The 20525-nt window shown below is 46.8% G+C and overlaps 1 pseudogene; it reads right to left on the bottom strand.

Annotated features, from left to right (window-relative positions):
* Positions 1-12088: 12088 nt before the first annotated feature.
* LOC147960126 (uncharacterized) lies at positions 12089-20264 on the bottom strand (annotated as a pseudogene).
* Between the last annotated feature and the right edge of the window lie 261 nt (positions 20265-20525).

The raw sequence follows: 20525 nt of genomic DNA, 5'->3' as shown, positions 1-20525 counted from the left end.
CAACATCTGGATAGACCCAAAACCAATGATAGCAGATAGATAATGGCTTCAGTTAAAAAATACAGATAATGGCTTCTTTACTGTTTGTTTCCCACCCAACATGAAACTCATAGTAGACACCAGAGATTAACCAGACAGTAGACACATACTATTGATTGCGGCCCCAAGTTTGAGCATTAGTTTGGAGCTGACTTGGAGTCTAATCGGTGAATAGGATGATAAAGTAGCATGTAATATTAAGCGATGCATAACGTAAGCAGACACGAAAGAGTGCGACCTCTCTTGCGGACCTGTGCAGTCCTCGAGGCCATCTGCTCAGTTGATAATGATAATGCAGTTCTCGTGGCTACCGACGGTAGGGAAGAAGATCTGAGGCGACGAAAGACGGTCTGGAGGGCGGATCCCTGCTGTGATGGACCCTTATGTCATTGGAGCAGCTGAGCTGGGGTGGACGACGGCGCATCAGGAGCGGGACAAACCACACATGGTTTTCTTTGACAACTATCTGTAAGAGAAGTAATTCTCTAAGGGATCGTTTGAATTGGAGGATTCTAACAACGGAGGGATAGGAAATACATAGTAATAGGATAGGAATGCATGTGCAAAACAGAGAATTTAAAATCACAGGATTTCTATCAATCTGGGTGTTTGGTCCTGTAGGATCGAAAGTATGTCTAGAGGGGGATGATTAGACTACCTGACCAAATAAAAATCTATCCTTTTCCCAATTTTAAGTCTTGGCAGATTTTAGCAACTTAGCACTAGTCAAGTAAACAACCTACACATGCAAGTCTAAGAGTATAGCAGCAGAATGTAAAACATTGCACATGAGGGTAAAGGGAGGAGTTTCGAGGGAGCAAACGCAATGTAGACACGGAGATTTTTGGCGTGGTTCCGATAGGTGGTGCTATCGTACATCCACGTTGATGGAGACTTCAGCCCATGAAGGGTAATGGTTGCGCGAGTCCACGGAGGGCTCCACCCACGAAGGGTCCACGAAGAAGCAACCTTGTCTATCCCACCATGGCCATCGCCCACGAAGAATTTGCCTCACTAGGGTAGATCTTCACGAAGTAGGCGATCTCCTTGCCCGTACAAACTCCTTGGTTCAATTCCACAATCTTGACGGAGGCTCCCAAGTGACACCTAACCAATCTAGGAGACACCACTCTCCAAAAGGTAATAGACGGAGTGTCGATGATGAACTCCTCACTCTTATGCTTCAAATGATAGTCTCCCCAACACTGAACTCTCTCTCACACAGATTTGGATTTGGTGGAAAGATGATTTGAGTGGAAAGCAACTTGGAGAAGGCTAGAGATCAAGATTCATATGGTTGGAATGGAATATCTTGACCTCAACACATGAGTAGGTGGTTCTCTCTCAGAAAATGTATGATGGAAGTGTAGGCATGTTCTGATGGCTCTCTCCTCAAATGAAGAGTGGGTGGAGGGGTATATATAGCCTCCACACAAAATCTAACCGTTACACACAAATCACCAAACTCGGTGGGACTGAATAGTGAAACTCGGTTGGACCATTTAGTTCAAAATTTGAATGTTAGGATTTCTAGTGGGACCGACATGTCAACTCAGTCAGACCGATTTCGTTAGGGTTAGGGCATAACGTAATCTCAGTGAGACCGATTACACAAACTCGGTGGGACCGATTTTGGTAATAAGCTAACCAGAGAATTGGTAAGGAAAACTCGGTTGGACCAAAATGTTACGAAGGGGAAACAGAGAGTTTGCATTGCGAACTCGGTGGGACTGATCGCTCATTTTGGTTGGACCGAAACCTTACAAAGGGAAACAGAGAGTTTTCAATCCCATCTCGGTGAGACCGAGATCCCTATCGGTGAGACCGGAAAGACTAGGGTTTTGTGGCAGTGGCTATATCAACTGAACTCGGTGGCACCGGATAGAAAGATTTGGTGGGGCTGAGTTTGACTTTTGGTTTGGGACATATGTGGATATGATAAAGTGGTTGAGGGTTTTGGAGCATATGACTAAGCATTTTGAGCAAGTAACCCATTAAGCAACACATCATCCCCTTTTAATAGTATTGGCTTTTCCTATGGACTCAATGTGATCTTAGATCGCTAAAAGGTAAAATGTAGAGTCTTGAGCTTTAGAGCTTGAGCCAATCTTTTGTCCTTAGCATTTTGAGGGGTCCACATTTCTAATCCATGCCATTCCAATCATTGAGCTTTCCTGAAATATTTATCTTGAAATAGTACTAGCTCAATGAGCTATATGTTGTTAGGAATTACCAAAACCACCCAGGGATAGTTGCACTTTCAATCTCCCCCTTTTTGGTAATTGATGACAACATATAGATCAAAGCTTTGACAAATGATTATAAGATTGAAATACATCATCTCTTTGAGAAGTATGTGATAAGCAAGAGCTCCCTCTAAATTTGTGCATTATTTAAAATTTGCTTTTGAATGCAAATGTACAATCGATTAGGATCATGGGTCACTCTTCATGTCACATACATCTTGGTGGAGCGCTCAAAATGTAAACATTAAAAACATGCACTCATCACCAAGCAAAGTGAATGATCATATATGGAATATAAGAGATTGAGGGAGTCCTGGATTAGGGGGTCTCCGGACAGCCGGACTGTTGGACTATGAAGATACAAGATTGAAGACTTCGTCCCATGTCCGGATGGGACTCTACTTGGTGTGGAAGGCAAGCTAGGCAATACGGATATGTATATCTCCTCCTTTGTAACCGACCTTGTGTAACCCTAGCCCCCTCCGGTTTCTATATAAACTGGAGGGTTTTAGTCCATAGGACAACATACAATCATACCATTGGCTAGCTTCTAGGGTTTAGCCTCTTTGATCTCGTGGTAGATCTACTCTTGTACTACTCATATTATCAAGACCAATCAAGCAGGACGTAGGGTATTGCCTCCATCAAGAGGGCCCGAACCTAGGTAAACATCGTGTCCCCTGCCTCCTGTTACCATCCGCCTTAGACGCACAGTTCGGGACCCCCTACCCGAGAACCGCCGGTTTTGACACCGACTTTGGTGCTTTCATTGAGAGTTCCACTGTTCCATCACCATAAGGCTCGATGGCTCCTTCGATCATCGGTAACGATGCGGTCCAGGGTGAGGTTTTCCTCCCCGGATAGATCTTCATATTCGGCGGCTTTGCACTGCGGGCCAATTCGCTTGGCCATCTGGAGCAGATCGAGAGCTACGCCCCTGGCCATCAGGTCAGATTTGGAAACTTGAACTACATGGCCGACGTCCGCGGAGACTTGATCTTCGACGGATTCGAGCCCATGTCGGACGCGCCGCACAGCCATGACGAGCATGACATAACTCTACCGTCGGACGGTGTTCGGGAGATCGCATCCACAACTGCTCCGGCCGTTAATCCGGGGCAAATCACGCCATTCGAGAGCGGAGGGACAGACCCCACCATGGAGGCCGCACTCTCAGTGGCGATAGAGCCAAATACTGACTTCACCCCTTACGAGAGCCGTGTTGCCGAACCACTGGATTCACCTCCGGCCACGGACTCCGAGCCGCTCACATCTGAGCCCGTCAAATCCGGCTGGGCGCCGATCATGGAGTTCACCTCCGCGGATATCTTTCAGCACTCACCTTTCAGAGATGTGCTAAATTCATTAAGGTCTATCTCCCTGTCAGGAGAACCTTGGCCGAACTATGTCCGGCAAGGATGGGATGCGGACGACGAAGAAATTCGATGCCCACCCACCACCCACTTAGTAGCCACTGTCGACAACTTAACCGACATGCTCGACTTCGACTCCAAAGACTTCGACGGTATGGACGACGAAGCCGGAGACGAACAGGAACCACCGCCCTCAGGGCGCTGGACCGCCACCTCATCATATGATATATACATGGTGGACACCCCCAAAGAAGCCAATGGCGACGAGACAGAGGAGGATGACCCCTCCAAGAAGCAACCCAAGCGACGACGTCAACGGCGCCGCTCTAAGTCCCGCCACAGCAAGAGCAGTGATACTGGCACAGGAGATAATAACACTCCGGATAGTGCCGAAGACAACAACAATCCCCTCCAGCACGATGTAGAGCTGAAGGATGAACAAGCTAGCCCTCCAGAGCAGGCAGCAGATGGAGAACCGGAGGAGGATAATTACATGCCTCTCTCCGAAGACGAGGCGAGCCTCGGCGACAACGAGTTTATCGTGCCTGAGGACCTCATCGAGCAAGAGCGCTTCAAGCACCGGCTTATGGCCACGACAAATAGCCTAAAGAAAAAGCAGCAATAGCTTCAAGCTGATCAAGACTTGCTAGCAGACAGGTGGACTGAAGTCCTTGCGGCTGAGGAGCATGAACTCGAGCGCCCGTCCAAGAGTTACCCAAAACGCAGGTTGCTACCTCACCTCGAGGAGGAAGCATTGAAAACTCATTCACCAGTGTACGATGCAGCTGACCGGACACTACGCAGCCGAGCCAGAGAGGCGTTTCAGCCTGAAGTTCAGCCCGCACCCCGTCGCCACTCAATCAAAAATACTAAGGCCCGGGGTAACACATAGGACCTGCGAGACATATTGGACAGTAAGGCAAAAATCGCAAGGTCAATATACGGGACACGGGCACGCGCGCCAACACGGGACGATGATCGTCGCGTCGGATACACCAAGAGTAAGTCCGGCCGGGCCGGATACAGCATACAAGACTCATACGAACTGCGTCGGGATATAGCCAGGCACAGAGGCGCTGCACACCCCCTATGCTTCACTGATGAAGTTATGAATCATGAATTCCCGGAGGGTTTCAAACCCGTAAATATTGAATCATACAATGGCACAACAGATCCCGTTGTATGGATTGAGGATTTCCTCCTTCACATCCACATGGCTCGCGGTGATGATCTACATGCCATCAAGTACCTCCCACTAAAACTCAAAGGACCAGCTCGGCATTGGCTGAACAGCTTGCCAGCAGATTCCGTCGGCATTTGGGAGGATCTAGAAGACGCATTTATTGACAACTTCCAGGGCACTTATGTGCGGCCAGCGGATGCTGATGACTTAAGCCACATAACCCAGCAGCCAGGGGAATTGGCCAGACAATTCTGGACACTGTTCCTGACTAAGAAAAACCAAATTGTAGACTATCCGGATGTAGAGGCCCTAGCGGCATTCAAGCATAACATCCACGATGAGTGGCTCGCCCGCCACCTCGGCCAGGAGAAGCCAAAATCTATGGCAGCCCTCACAACACTCATGACCCGCTTTTGCGCGGGCGAGGACAGCTGGCTGGCTCGCAGAAACAACACATCGAGGAATCTGGATACCTCAGATACCAAAGATGTTAATGGTAGGAAGCGTCGTAATAGACCAAAGCGCCGCAATAACAGCGATAACACCGAAGATATGGCAGTCAATGCCGGATTCAGAGGCTCTAGATCCGGTCAGCGGAAAAAGCCATTTAAAAGAAATACTCTGGCTCCGTCCAGTCTGGATCGCATAATGGATCGCTCGTGTCAAATCCACGGCACCCCCGACAAGCCAGCCAATCACACCAACGGAGAATGTTGGGTGTTCAAGCGGGCCGGCAAGTTAAATGCCAAAAACAAGGACAAGGGGCTGCATAGCGATGACGAGGAGGAGCCCCGGCCGCCGAACACAGGAGGATAGAAGGGGTTTCCCCCACAAGTGAAGATGGTGAACATGATATACGCAACCCACATTCCCAAGAGGGAGCGGAAGCATGCACTAAGGGACGTCTATGCGATGGAGCCCGTCGCCCCAAAGTTCAACCCATGGTCTGTTTGCCCGATCACCTTCAATCGCAGGGACCACCCCACTAGAATCCATCATGGCGGATCCGCCGCACTGCTCCTAGACCCCATCATTGACGGATTTCACCTCACTTGAGTCCTTATGGACGGCGGCAGCAGCCTGAACCTGCTTTATCAGGATATAGTGCGGAAAATGGGTATCAATCCCTCGAGGATCAAACCCAACAAAACCACCTTTCAAGGCATCATCCCAGGTGTAGAGGCCCATTGCACAGGCTCAATCACACTGGAAGTGGTCTTCGGATCACTAGACAACTTCCGAAGCGAAGAGTTAATCTTCAACATCGTCCCGTTTCGCAGTGGCTATCATGCACTACTCGGACAGACAGCATTCGCAAAATTCAATGTAGTGTCGCATTACGCGTACCTCAAGCTCAAGATGCAAGGACCTCGCGGGGTCATAACAGTAAATGGAAACACAGAAAGCTCGCTCCGTATGGAAGAGCACAGTGCAGCCCTTGCAGCAGAAGCACAAAGCAGCCTGTTCAAGCAGACCACTCATTCGGCGTCATAGCCCCCGGACACCTTCAAGCGAGTCCGGAAGAAGCTGCAACAGGATCGCCTGGCACGATCAGAGCTCTCCTAGCAATTCGGTCCCTGACCCAGTCCCAGTAAAGCAACGAAATTCGTGTCGTGCGTACATAACTACGCATTGAAAATACCATGGGCATAGGCGGGGGCACGATCAGGACACGCCCCGCATTGTGGCTTAACCACACTAGGGGATGTATACCTTTGTCATTCCTTCTCTCTTTCAGGGCCTAACTCTCTGGAAGCCCTTTCCGGTAGTACGATTGCCGGACACATTTCGGGAGCAACAACCAAGGCGGCAAGAAGCTAAGATGAACGTGGGAACTGCCAGGTGGTCTCTAGTAATAATTGATATACCCGCTTTTCACTATTTATGCGTAGCTTGCCCTAGGATAGGACATTTCGAATTATCCTACTTTATGCTTATTGCACTACCTGTACCAAGTACGCTTCGACATATTATTTAAATAACAATGCATATCATTAATCTGTCATTGCATTATTTAAGTTTTTCTTTCTCTTATATGTCCACTTACGACAATCCGCACCCGCACGTTCAGGTACGGTCAGTTCGCCAGAGGTTCTCGTTCACCCCCGTAATACGGCACAAGAAGTATGAACACTTTCGACAGTGTGGCACCCCGAACTTATAGCATTATATGCATCAGCTCCGAATCATGTCTTTGGTCAAATTTTGGGTTGCCCGGCTCCCATGCTTTGGTACCTTACGTTCCACTATATCGGCTAAGGTAGCAGTGGGAGAACTACTGCGATTGTGTCCCGGTTCTTCCGGACGAGCACCTCAGTAGAGAAAGCCAAAAACTGACTGTCATGATAAGGCGAGAGACTGGTCGCTATTCGAGAGGTCTCAAGTCCTTAAAGACTTTTTCCGCTTTGGGCAAGGAGTCGGCCTTGTCCGGCTTAGGCGTGTATAGCGCCCCAAATTCGGCCCTCCGAATACCAGGGGCTTCGCCAAAATTTAAAATCATAGACTTCTATGGCTAAGTGAGAGTGATAAAGCATTATAGTCCGATTGCCTGGTTTGTTGCACTGAACACCTCCCTTGGAGGACCCAAAATTGGGGTAAAGAGTGTTCAGGTTTATCCTGAACACCCCGGTACTAGTTACATGGGGATAGAAGCCGACGACTGGCCAACTCTTAGATTTTATAAACGGACGCACAGAAGGTAATATTTTAAATTAAGGAAGCATCGCATGGAGCAAATGAACTCGTTTCATATTACAGGATCACATGAGCATGTTCATTCAAAAATTACATCCTTGGCACACTCATCTACCACTAGGCGAGAACCCTTCAGGACACTCTCATAATAATTCTCGGGGCAGTGATGCTCCTTGCCCTCCGGCGGCCCCTCCTTCACTAGCTTCACGGCGTCCAGCTTCGCCCAGTGCACCTTCGCCCAGGCAAAAGCCCTGCGTGCATCCTCGATGAAGACGGGCCGCTTGATGACTTCAAGCCGTGGGCATGCTTCCACAAGCCACCTCACTAGACCGAAGTAGCTACCGGACAGGGGCTCGCCAGGCCACATCCGGACTATAAGGCCTCTCATGGCTTGTTCGGCCGCCTTGTGAAGCTCGACCAACTGCTTCAGCTGGTCGCTCAAAGGCACGGGGTGTTCGGTCCTAGTATACTGAGACCAGAACAACTTCTCCCTCGAGCTCCCCTCCTCAGCCCGGTAAAACTCCACGGCATCCAGTACACTGTGGGGAAGATCCGCAAACGCTCCTGGAGAGCTCCGAACTCGGGTAAGAAAAAGGAAAGTCTCCTTCACGTGCTTGCTTTGCATAATGAATGCCTTACCCGCTGCTATCTTCTTCACTGCGTCAATCTCCTGGAGGGCCTTGTGGGCTTCGGCCTTGGTGCTCCGGACGCTTTCAAGCGCCTGCGTGAGCTCGGACTCTCGCATCTTAGAGTCAAGCTCCAAGGACTCATGCTTTTTGGCGAGAGCCTCGAGCTCTTGCTGCACCTCGCCTACTCAGGCTTCTTGCTTCTCCTGTTCAATGCGTTTTTTTGCCGCTTTGTCTTCAGCCTCGGACAACGCCTTCCTTAGGGTCGCTACCTCGGTCGTGGCCCCTGACAAATCCATGATGATCCTATTACTTTACACAAGAACTTCTTTTTAACTATATAGACAGGGGTATTTCTTACCTTTGCTCTCTCCGAGCTGCCTCTTGGTATGGCCAAGCTCGTCCTCAGACCGCTTCAGGTCCTGCTTCAGCGCAGAGACCTCCGCAGTACGTGCGGCAGCGGCCAGCAGTGAAGCCTGCACATACACATAGACATACTCTAATTAGACTCTTGAGTCATCATTTGATCTTCTATTCGGCTTTTCTTCGTGAACGCCGAACAGAGCATCAGGGGCTACTATCTATGCGGTAATATTTTCTTATATTTTGATTGCTTACCTCAAAGCCTGTTAGGAGGCTAGCGCAAGCTTCGTTCAGTCCGTTTTTGGTGGACTGAACCTTCTCGACCACCGCACTCATGACAGTGCGGTGCTCTTCTTCAATGGAAGCATTGCGAAGCACTTCCAGCAGGTTGTCCGGTGCGTCTGGTTGGACAGAGGACATCGGCACGGATGGTTGGCCCCCCTTGACGGGGGACCGCCTGCTGGAGTCCGGAACCATCGAAGGTTCCGGCGCAGTGTCCGGCTGGGGCCCGAACTCGAAGCCCGTAGGAGCCTTGCTCCCTTGGTACCCAGGGTCCGGGAAGTCGCCGCGAGGCACCCCCAGGATCACCTCCCCTTGGCTCGGTGCCTTTTGAGACAACACCTCGGTGTTGTCCGTAGGGCGAGGGGTGGAAGCGGTCGGAAGAGAACCGATGTTCATATCCGACGAGTCCAAAGAGCCACTCAACGAGGGTACGTCGAGATGAGCTTGGGACGGACTGCATAATCATGTTTGGCATGAGGAGAGGCAGTGTAATAGAACATACCATGAAGTATTATGGTGTCCAGACACTTACGATTTCGCCAGGGGCTTGACCCTAGGTAGCCACTAGTCGCCACAGTCGACGGCCGTCGTGGCGCAGTCTGGAGGGAGGGTCCTTCCCTTCTTGGACCCTTCGGCCTCCCCGGATGGGTCGGCCTTCCTTTTCTTGTCTCCCCCGGCTGGGGGGAGAACTTTTCTCCTCCTCCTCCTCATTTCTGTGGGAGGAGTGTGCGTTTGAGTCATCGGACGATGAGTCCGATACAACCTTGCGCCGGAGACCCTTTCAGGTCCCCGTGGCCTTCTTCTTGGCCTTCTTTACCAGCACCTCGCAAGGTGCCAGAGTCAGCATCTTCGTTAGAAGAGTGTCTGCAGGATCTTCGGGCAGGGGAGCTGGGCAATCAAGCCGCTCCGTTGTCTCTATCCAGTCCTGTTAATGACATGGAAGCTTAGATCCAGCACATAACTAAACCAGGGCAAATAAATACCCTGAGAGATATAAAAGCCTACCGGATTGGTGCGACGCTTTGCGCTGAGTCCGTGGTCCTCAGTGAGGGAGGGAGGAATCTCGGCGCTCTTGAACAGCACCCTCCAGATGTCCTCGTGCGTCGTGTCATAGAGCTCTCGCAGCGTCTGGTGCTTGGCCGAGTCAAACTCCCACAAAACAAATGCCCGTCGTTGACACGGAAGGATCCGGCGGAAGAGCATAACCTAGACCACGTTGACAAGCTTGATTTTCTTGTTCGTCATGTTCTGGATGCAGGTCTGGAATCCGGATAGCTCTACCAAAGAACCCCAGGACAAGCCCTTCTTTTTCTAGGAGGTGAGCCGCGTGGGGATTCTGGATCGAAATTTGGGGGCCGCCACCCAGTTGGAGTCGCGCGGCTCGGTGATGTAGAACCACCCCGATTGCCACCCCTTTATGGTATCCACATAGGTGCCCTCGAGCCAGGTGACATTGGGCATCTTGCCCACCATGGCGTCTCCGCACTCTGCTTGCTGGCCACCCACCACCTTCGGTTTGACATTGAAGGTTTTCAGCCATAGGCCGAAGTGGGGCCTGATGCAGAGGAAGGCCTCGCACACGACGATAAACGCCGAGATGTTGAGGATGAAATTGGGGTCCAGATCATGGAAATCCAGCCCATAGTAGAACATGAGCCGCGGACAAATGGGTGGAGGGGAAATCCCAATCCGTGGACAAAATGGGTAAGAAAAACTACCCTCTCATGGGGTTTGGGCGTCAGGATGATCTGCCCCGCATTTGGCAGCCGGTGCGCGATATCCGCGGCCAGATATCCGGCTTCCCGTAACTTTTTGATGTTCTCCTCCGTGACGGAGGAGACCATCCACTTGCCTCCTGCTCCGGACATGCGTGGAGTGGTTTGAGAAGAGGAACGCGAGCTTGCGCTCTAGAGCTCGAGTGTGCGGGAATGGGTAAGCAAGGAGGAAGAAGCCGTGGGTGAAAAGAGTGAATCCTTGTCCCTTTATAAGGGCGGAAGAGGCGATGCGTCTCCCCACTTGCCTAGTAAAACCGCTTATTCCCTAGGCGCCGTAATTGATGGCGAGGTTGGGTTACCCACGTCTGTATTGATGAAGAATCCCGTGATAAGGGGGACAGGATCTCTGCTTTGACAAAACGTGGCAAGAAAACCGCCTCGCATTATGTGCGGAGCTGGTTGAGAAAAACGGTTCGAATAATGACTGGGCCATGGCGTGATGTCATGCCGTCAGAACGTGTCAGTAGATTAGATTTGTGGAAATATTATTCTCTCTACAGTGGTGTGTGAAACTTATTTTGTAGGTCCAGACACTATCCTTGTATTCAAAACTCTTCCATGGTGTATGCGGAGGAGGAACCCGCCTTGCAATGCCGAACATAATACAGCGCGCCGGACTCATCGTCATTGAAGCCTGGTTCAGGGGCTACTGAGGGAGTCCTGGATTAGGGGGTCTCCGGACAGCCGGACTATATCCTTTGGTCGGACTGTTGGACTATGAAGATACAAGATTGAAGACTTCGTCCGGTGTCCGGATGGGACTCTACTTGGCGTGGAAGGCAAGCTAGGCAATATGGATATGTATATCTCCTCCTTTGTAACCGACCTTGTGTAACCCTAGCCCCCTCCGGTGTCTATATAAACTGGAGGGTTTTAGTCCATAGGACAACATACAATCATACCATAGGCTAGCTTCTAGGGTTTAGCCTCTTTGATCTCGTGGTAGATCAACTCTTGTACTACTCATATTATCAAGAACAATCAAGCAGGACGTAGGGTATTACCTCCATCAAGAGGGCCCGAACTTGGGTAAACATCGTGTCCCCTGCCTCCTGTTACCATCCGCCTTAGACGCACAGTTCGGGGCCCCCTACCCGAGATCCGCCGATTTTGACACCGACAGAGATAATATCATCCAAGCAAGCATTAAGGTAGCATATGATCAATCACATGATCAAACAAGTATCTCACACAGACAAAGGCATAGTGTATCAACCAAGCGCATAAAAAGGTTCAACCAAAAACAAGAGAGATAAAAGGCAAAACACTCTCTCTCGAAGCCTATGATCTATACATATTTCTCCCCCTTTGACAACAAGTTACCAAAAAGTTTGAAAATGCATAGTGATATGTGTCTCTCAGGCTTGGTCTTCGGGAGGTGGTGTAGAGAGAACTCCAAGGATGAAGGCATCTGTCGATGTACTTGGAGCTAGCGGAGTGGCTACTGGAGGTGGCACTGAAGTTGTAGTTGCTGGTGCAGATAATGTACCTCTAGAAACAAGTACATTCACTGCAGCAGACCTCTAACTCCTTGGTACTCGCTGAAAAGCATCAGTAGTTGCCTTCCGTTTCTCTCTTCTGCTTCCTCCTGGAGCTGCTCAACTGCAGTCTGTATCTGAGTTACCTTTAGGTCAAGATCATAAAATTTTGTCTCAACAATCCTCTCCAGGCTCTCCTGATTCTGAGTCAGGGTTTCCAAGCTAGCCCTTCTCAATCCTCAGTGTAGCTTGAATCAGATAGCCCAATTGATCTTGTTTTGACTTGAGGAACACCTGAGATGCTTCTTCTGCACTTGGCATCCTTGTAGCTTTCTCTGCCTTAGCTTTGCCTCTCTTCTCTTGTGCTTGAGCTGATGACGGTTCATTCTCATTCATGACAACTTCATTATCTTCAAATTCAGGATATATGGGTAGATGCTCCTTGCCCAACAAGTATGTTCATGTGCCCATCTCAGAATTGATGAGCTCCTGAATATATGGAGCATACCCACAGCTTCTCTTTTGGTCAGCAACTGTCCTCTTGATTGTCTCTACAATCAGGCTCATGACTTTAAACTTCTGAGGGACATCAAAGATTTGCAGCATGTTGATGGAATGTCCTCTAACCATCTTGTGATCTCCAGACTTGGATAGCAATGTGTGCCTTAGGATCCAGTTGATGGTAGGCAGACCAAACAATAAGTAATGTACAGATCCAAGCTTCTGAGTCTCCAAAGCTTTATCAGGGATCTCTTTGTACATGTTTGCCATGGAGTTGTGGTCTTTCTTCTTTTTGGCATACACATCCAAGTCATCCTCATGTTCCTCTGGGGCATTGATCAGCTTGGCCCATTCTTCAACAGTGGATTGGTACCTAGTACCTTCAGACATCCATATGATCTTCCCATCTGGGTAAAAGTGAGCAGTGGAGTGAAACTGCATGATCAGCTCATCATTCCATTTTGTGAGCATCTGTCCAACAAACTCATCTACTCCACATGCTTTGAAGCTATCATATACTCTTGGGAAGTGATCTTCATTCTACTTGATGTATTCCCAATCAACCCATCTCATGTCACAAACAATGGGCTTCTTGTCAAGCAAAATTGTCTCATAGAAGTCTTGTTGTTCTTTTGTATGAAATTTGTAATCAACTGCAGTCCTTCTCCTAACAGCATAGAGATCAGACTGTCTCCACAATCTCAGTCTAGCTTCTTTTCTGATGTGCATGTCTTCAGCCACTAGATGAGCATCATTATGGTCTGGGATCTTGGGTTTCGATTTCCTCAAAACAAGACTCATTGTAACATCCCAAATTTTCAATTTGGAATGTTATAAAATAGATCATTATTGCATATCATATTTTATTTTTGCATTTTGGTTGATCCTAGAAATTTCACGCAACTCAAGGACCCACGAAGAGAGTTGGGGATTTCGTTATTTTCATATTTGAGTTTTCTCAAATTTTGAAAATATGATCATTTGATTTTATTTATTTTATCTTCAATTATTTCTATTATCAAAATATGAGAGAGGGAATAAAATGACTTTCCCAAAATAAGGAAATATTGATGGTTTAATAATAAAAAATCAAATAAGATTTTATTTGGATTTATTTGCTATTTTATTTGAATTTAGGAAAATGCGCATTTTACAAACTTGCACTCAGGCCCCAAATAAATGTTCATCCTGTGCGGCTTGATTTTAGAAGCCGGGGAAAATTGATTTCGGGATTTTTGGAGTCCGTTTAGTATTCCTTTTGTTTTTTTTCCGAGCGTAATTATTTAAAAAAAATGCCGAACCGACTTAGAGCCAGACCCGGCCCGGACTCCTACCGGCCGGGCTTTAAATAGCGCCGCCCGAGGCCCGAGCAGCCCAGCAGCCGCCGCCCCCGCAAACCCTAACCCTAGCCGCCGCCGCCCCGCGCCGCTCGCCGCCGCCGCCGGCGAGGTTGACCGCCGCCGCCGTTTTTTTTAGAAAAACCATTCGGTTTTTCTGTCGGTTTTTTTAGATCCATTTTTTCGTTAGATCAGTTTTTTCCTGTTTAGTTAATTAGCGAGCGTTCGCTCGTTCATTCGTTTTAACGAACGTGTTTTCGTTTAGATCCAGATAACGAACGCTCGTTCTTTAATCTGTTCGTCGTTTTTCTTTCTCTCGAATTAAATCCGCAATTTTTCTGATCGTGATTTCTGATCCGATTTTCATTCTAATATAACTTAAGTTGAACTTTCTGGTTAGATCTCTTATTTGAGTTTTACCCGTGCATTAGTTGAGTACTTATTGTATGCTTGTTTGCGATAGAGTACCCGGAGTGCGCCGCTTGCTACTTCGAATCGCTAGGTTTCGCGGATCATCAGCAAGGCAAGTAACACTTTGATCATACCTCCTACTACCCAGTTTTTATTGCATTAGATCAACCCTCACACATTGCGTGATTAGGAATCTGATTAAATTGTGGGTTTTGGGAAGTAGATGAGGTAGTACCTATTACCTGTTTTTCTATTCAAACCTTTGGGAGTTACTTCTACGTTTGCTTATTTTGCCATGCTATGCTAGTAGACGTGGATTGGGTGAGTGATATCCATGACAGATGTGAGTTTGTTAAATCAAGGGTTTATCTAAGGTGGCAACTTAAATACACATCTGGGTGGATTGAGGCACCTGGGTATTCCAGCGATTGCCTGTTTTTCTTTTGGACCGCCACCCAGGCTCAAAGGGATCATGAGATTATTTCATACTACAAACTTCTGTGTGCAGCCACAAGCTACTATGGGCTCTAGCATAGTTGACTAAGTCGTGCGAACTATTACAGTGGTAGACTAGCAGATGTAGGGGATGTAGGTTGGTACGGTCTACCCGTTCGTAAGGTGCTAGCGCTTCTGAAAGACTATGTCTCGGTCATCCATTTCTCAAACACCATGTAGTGCGAGAATCCCAACGGAGGAGATCGAGTCTTGTGGGGAAAAGTGCGCAAACCTCTGCAGAGTGTATAAACTAATCATGGTTAGTCGTGTCCCCGGTTATGGACATCTTGAGTATCTAGTACTTGGATTATCATGTGAATCTCATCATGTTACTTTAATTAATTTGTTGGGTTTTTAATGATGATGTTTAATTGGGATTGAGAGCGTGTCTACACTCTCGATGTTTAACAACCACCATGATAGTTAAATAAAATTTATTCCTTTGCAGTAGGGAAAAATTGGCTTTACGCAAAACTGTAACCATAGAGCTTTCCACCAGCCAAATATGCATATAGTATAGTCTTATTCCTTCATTGCTCTCTATGTGTTACATTGCCAGCATATTCCATGTGCTGACCCGTTTCGGGCTACAACATTCATGTTGCAGACTTTTCAGACGATGAGTAGGTGCCTTTTAGGTCGTGGTTCTATACTCAGTGATGCCGTTGGAGTTGATGGACTCACTTATCTTCCAAGCCTTCTGTTGTTATCGTTATTAGATGGCCTTAAGCCATATTTATTGTATTAAGTTCTCTTTTGAGACACTCGATGTAATAAGTGTGTGATTGCTACTCTGTTATAAATTCTTCAAGTACTGTGTGGTGTCAGCATTACTGATCCAGGGATGACACCGGAGCACAGAGATTGGACCGTTTGAGGTCTAGTCGCTACACTCATCATCCTCTTCTTCATCTTGAGGCACTGGGGCCTTGTTCTTCTCTTCTGCAGGAATACTTCTAGTGTTTCTCTTGGGCTTTGACTTCTGAGCTTGAGCTTTGGGAGCAGACTTCGGTTTAGATGTTGCGGCCCCTGACTTAATAGCATCTCCCATGAGCTTCTGAGCTTTGGGTGCTGGAGCATCCTCTTCCTCTTCTTCTGCAGGATCCTTAAACATGGATGATCTCCCTAGGACTCTAGTAGTGGTCTTCTTGACCCTCTCTTTTCTCTTCTTGCCTTCTCCAGCCTCTTTGGGTTCAAGAGTGAACTCCATAGTTTCTTCCAAGGATGCTTTCCTAGGTTTGGATGTTGGCATTCTCTTGGCAGGTGCCTTCTTTTGCATCCCTGGCTTTATTGTAGCAGCTGACCAATATTCCTTCTTCAAGACTTTCTTCTTTGAGGTGGCCTCATCCTCAACAGCCACATAATCTTCATCCTCAGAGTCTGAGGCTTTCTTCTTCCTTGCTCTAGTGGTTGCCTTGGGCAAGTTACTGGGTGTGCTTCTACTGCCCTCATCATAGCTGCTTGAGGGATCTGAACCCTCACTCAATTGCACATGTTCCTCAGATTTGTTCTGACTGTCACTCTGGTCAGACATCTTGGCAATCACTGACAGCAAACCCTGTGAATAGATCTAGATGAGGTAGAGTGGATGAGCATCACAAAGTGCAGAGTTTTTTGCAAAATAGATGACTTAAAAACTTAGTTTTAGTTCTCCACAGAAAGCATTTCGGAGCTACCTATTTGATAAACTCGGTGATACCGAAGCAGCTTTTGGAACCTAAACTAGTGAACTCAGTCAAACCGAGTCATAGTTCAGTGGCACCGAGACTGCTAGGATTTCACAGAGAATCGAACTCGGTCACACCGATTTGCAATTTTCGGTCAGACCGAAAATGCATGTGCTATGGCCTAAGCCAAATCGGTGACACCGATTTCTACAATTCGGTCGGTCCGAGATGAGTCCGGCGGAGACCTAACCCTAAATTTTCAAATCCAATCTAATCTAAAGGAAGTTTTCAGTGGATGGATTGTTTGCATACGTGGTCATGATCATGGCAAAGCAATGTGCTATGAATCAAAGTTAAGGAATTAGCACATAGAGTCGAACCCATACCCTAGTTCGGTGGAGGTTCTCTACGGCGGCAACGGCGGAGTAGATTTCCATTGACAGTGATGGAAACCAGCGGTGGGAGATCGCTGGCGGCGAGGAGACGATTCGGAGACCTGAGGAGGCAGAGCAGGACACACGCGCGGGCTTAGGAGTTTGAAGAAATTTCCAAAATCTCACTTGTGGGTATATATATCCCGACCCTGTCGGTGTGACCGAGTGGAACGACTCGGTGGCACCAAGATGCAGAATCGCGAGCGGTTACTGCAACTCGGTGTGACCGAAAAGTTCAAATCGGTTGCACCGAGATGGAAAACCTAGGTCAACTTAGTGAACTCGGTGTGACCGAAGTGGATGACTCGGTCATACCCAAATACACAAAGAGGTTTTTGAAGTTTAAGTCTATGACGAATCGGGGACTCCGAGTGCTCCTCACACAGAGTGGTTCGAATCTGACTTGATCAAACTTTGTGATGTAGCATGAATAGAGTTAGAGACGAGAAAAGCATAGATAGCTAGAGGGGGTTCTTAGGCATTCTTGTCCATCCACTTGGCAAAAGAGAAAAGCCAAACAATCAAAACAACAAGTGGATGTCCTCGAATGAGTAAAATATGCAACCAACATGCTCACACAATAAAATGGCAAATGAAATATGTGGCAAAACATGCACAAACACTCTAGCATCTATCAAGCAATTGGCGATGACTAGGTCATCTATATATGAGTACATTGACTAAGGAGTCAAATGAGAACATTTGATCGTAGGTCATACTCATCGTTTAAGCACAAGTGGGGTTACCACTTTTACATAAAGCATTGTTGTGTTCACACCATTATAGTTGCTTTAGCTCAATTGATTAGAGTAAAGCTCCCCCTAGATGTGATATCCCCCCTAAGAGGGATGAACTAACATTGGGTTTTGTCGATGATGACTTCATGTAGGTGTTGAAGATGTAGATGCTCAATCTTGATGTAGATCATTTGGAGCAATCCATTGGGGTGAGTTGCACTTTGAATACCTACACAGGTTAGTCCCACAAGGAACAAACAAGGATATCAATAGACATAGAGTGATGTTCACATAAGATGATGTCCATGAAAGCATTAGGTTACCTTGTCCCTTGTCTTACCAACAAGACGGTTTGTGACTCCTTGAACTAGTGCAAGATATGGAAGTTGTTTGCCCATGTCCTTGAAAAAAGATATGAGTGAAGTATGTTGGCAGAGTCACCCTCAAGAACTCTCTAGTTCTTTTTCTTCGGGATCCACACCATCTTGATGGGAATCCTTGGAGTTGTAGTCGTACTTGATGTAGTCTTGGGAACCCACTTGACCAAGGCCTTGGGAGCTTCTTCAAATGGATCAATCTCCTCTTGAAGCTTGTCCTTGCCTTTTTGCTTGTGGTCTTGTGGTGGAAGATCATCTTGAGCTTGTGTTACTTGGAAAGAAGTAGGATCATACTTCTCTTGTTGAGGAACAAACTTCATTTTGGGGTATTGATCTTCTTCCCACTCAACTCCATTGGCATTGAACCTTCGTTCAAAACCAATTCCTTGATTCTTCTGGTGCCTTCCTTGCTTGCATAAAATTTTCTCAAATTGCTTACTTCCGGCAAGGCTCTTGTAAACACCTTTCTCTATAATTCCCTTCAATAAGCTATTTTCTTGTTCGAGTGTAACTTGGCTAAGAGAATCATTAGTGGAATCAAGAGAACTACTAGAAGGAACAACATTGGATTTAGCATGATTATCATTACTACTAGAAGAAGAATCTTTCTTACTCTTGTTGCTAGATTTAACTTGTGGCATGTAAGTAGACAAGAGTAAACGCTTGGCAATGTAATAAGAACTTTTCTTGCGAAGATCATCATTGATCGCTTTTAAGAACCCATGCTCTTGCTCAAGCTTCAGCTTTTCAAAGCATAACTTTTCATGAGTCTTTAAAAGCTCTTGATGATTTTCCAAGGTAGTTTCATGAGCTAACTTAAGAGTGTTTAGTTCTTTAGTTAGACGCTCAATCTCCTTCTTATCATCGTCATTCGTTTTATCTTGATTAGCATGATTAATAGCAAGTTCATCATAGTTTTCATCACTAGAATTGTCAACAAGTAAATCATCATCACCTAGCAAATCATCTTCATCACTATTGAAATCAACATACTCGGGGTGTGATACCTTTGGGCCTTTAGCCATGAAGCATCTTCCAATTCCTTCATTTGGTGACTCAAATATGTCATAGGAGTTGGTTGACACAAGTGCTAGACCGGCAACACCTTCATCTTGAGTATATTCGGAGTCGGAGTGATAACTTGTCTCGGAGTGATTGTCGGAGTCGGAGCCAGATACCGATTCACCAACATGAGCTTGATGTCTTCATTTTGTGTAGCTCCTTGATGATTTGTCCTTTCTTTCCGAATCCTTGCTTCTCCATGATGTTCTTCTTTCATAACGGTCATCTCTACTCCTTCTCTCTCTTGGTGGTGATTCTTCTCTTCTACTTCTTCTTTTGGGAGAATCTTCTCTTCTTTTGTAGGGAGTCGTACCCTCATTTGAGTAGTGTCCAGGTCTTCCACAATAGTAGAAATTTCATTCACGACTCGAAGATCTTTTGTCATTGTAGGACCTTGACTTGGAACTTCTTTCCTTGCTTCTAATCTTGTAGAACTTGTTGAAGTTCTTCACCATTAGGCTCAATTCTTCATTGAAGGCTTGTTTCTCACTTGATGATGTGGGAGCATCACATGAGGCTTTGTAAGCACCACTTGACTTGTTGTGAAGCTCTTCCTTATCCTTAAGTGACATCTCAGGAGCAACAATTCTTCCAATGACTTCCTTTGGCTTGAGATCTTTGTAATTGGGCATCATTTGGATCAATATGCACACGGTATCATATTTTCCATCCAAGGCTCTTAGGATCTTCTTGATGATGAATCTATCGGTCATCTTTTCACTTCCTAAGCCGGCAATCTCATTTGTGATGAGAGCAAGCCTAGAGTACATTTCAGTGACACCTTCACCATCCTTCATTTTGAACTTGTCAAGCTGACTTTGAAGCACATCCAATTTGGATTCCTTGACGGAGTCGGTACCTTCGTGCATATCAATCAAAGTATCCCAAATTTCCTTTGCATTCTCAAGATGGCTGATTTTGTTGAATTCTTCGGGACACAATCCGTTGAAGAGAATATCACAAGCTTGAGCATTGTATTGCAGCATCTTCAACTCTTCCGCGGTAGCTTCATGGTTCGGTTCTCTCCCATCAAAGAATTCACCTTGCAAGCCAATACACACAATAGCCCAAACGGCGGGGTTATGTCCAAGAATATGCATTTTCATCTTATGCTTCCAACTAGCAAAATTAGTACCATCAAAGTAAGGACCTCTACGGTGGTAATTTCCCTTGCTAGAAGCCATACTCTCCTAGGTTGTGAAACCAAGGTTATGATCACCAAAAGATATGGAAATCAAGGCAAATGGAGATCAAAGCTCTGATGCCACTTGTAGGATCGAAAGTATGTCTAGAGGGGGCGATTAGACTACTTGAACAAATAAAAATCTAGCATTTTCCCAATTTTAAGTCTTGGTAGATTTTAGCAACTTAGCACTAGTCAAGTAAACAACCTACACATGCAAGTCTAAGAGTATAGCAGCGGAATGTAAAACATTGCACATAAG

This window comes from Triticum urartu, chromosome 7A (genome assembly GCF_056163025.1).
Source record: "Triticum urartu cultivar PI428250 chromosome 7A, HENAU_Tu73, whole genome shotgun sequence".
Lineage (NCBI taxonomy): Eukaryota > Viridiplantae > Streptophyta > Magnoliopsida > Poales > Poaceae > Triticum > Triticum urartu.
Note: the sequence above shows the minus strand (reverse complement) of the source record. Positions and strands in the feature narration are given on the sequence as shown.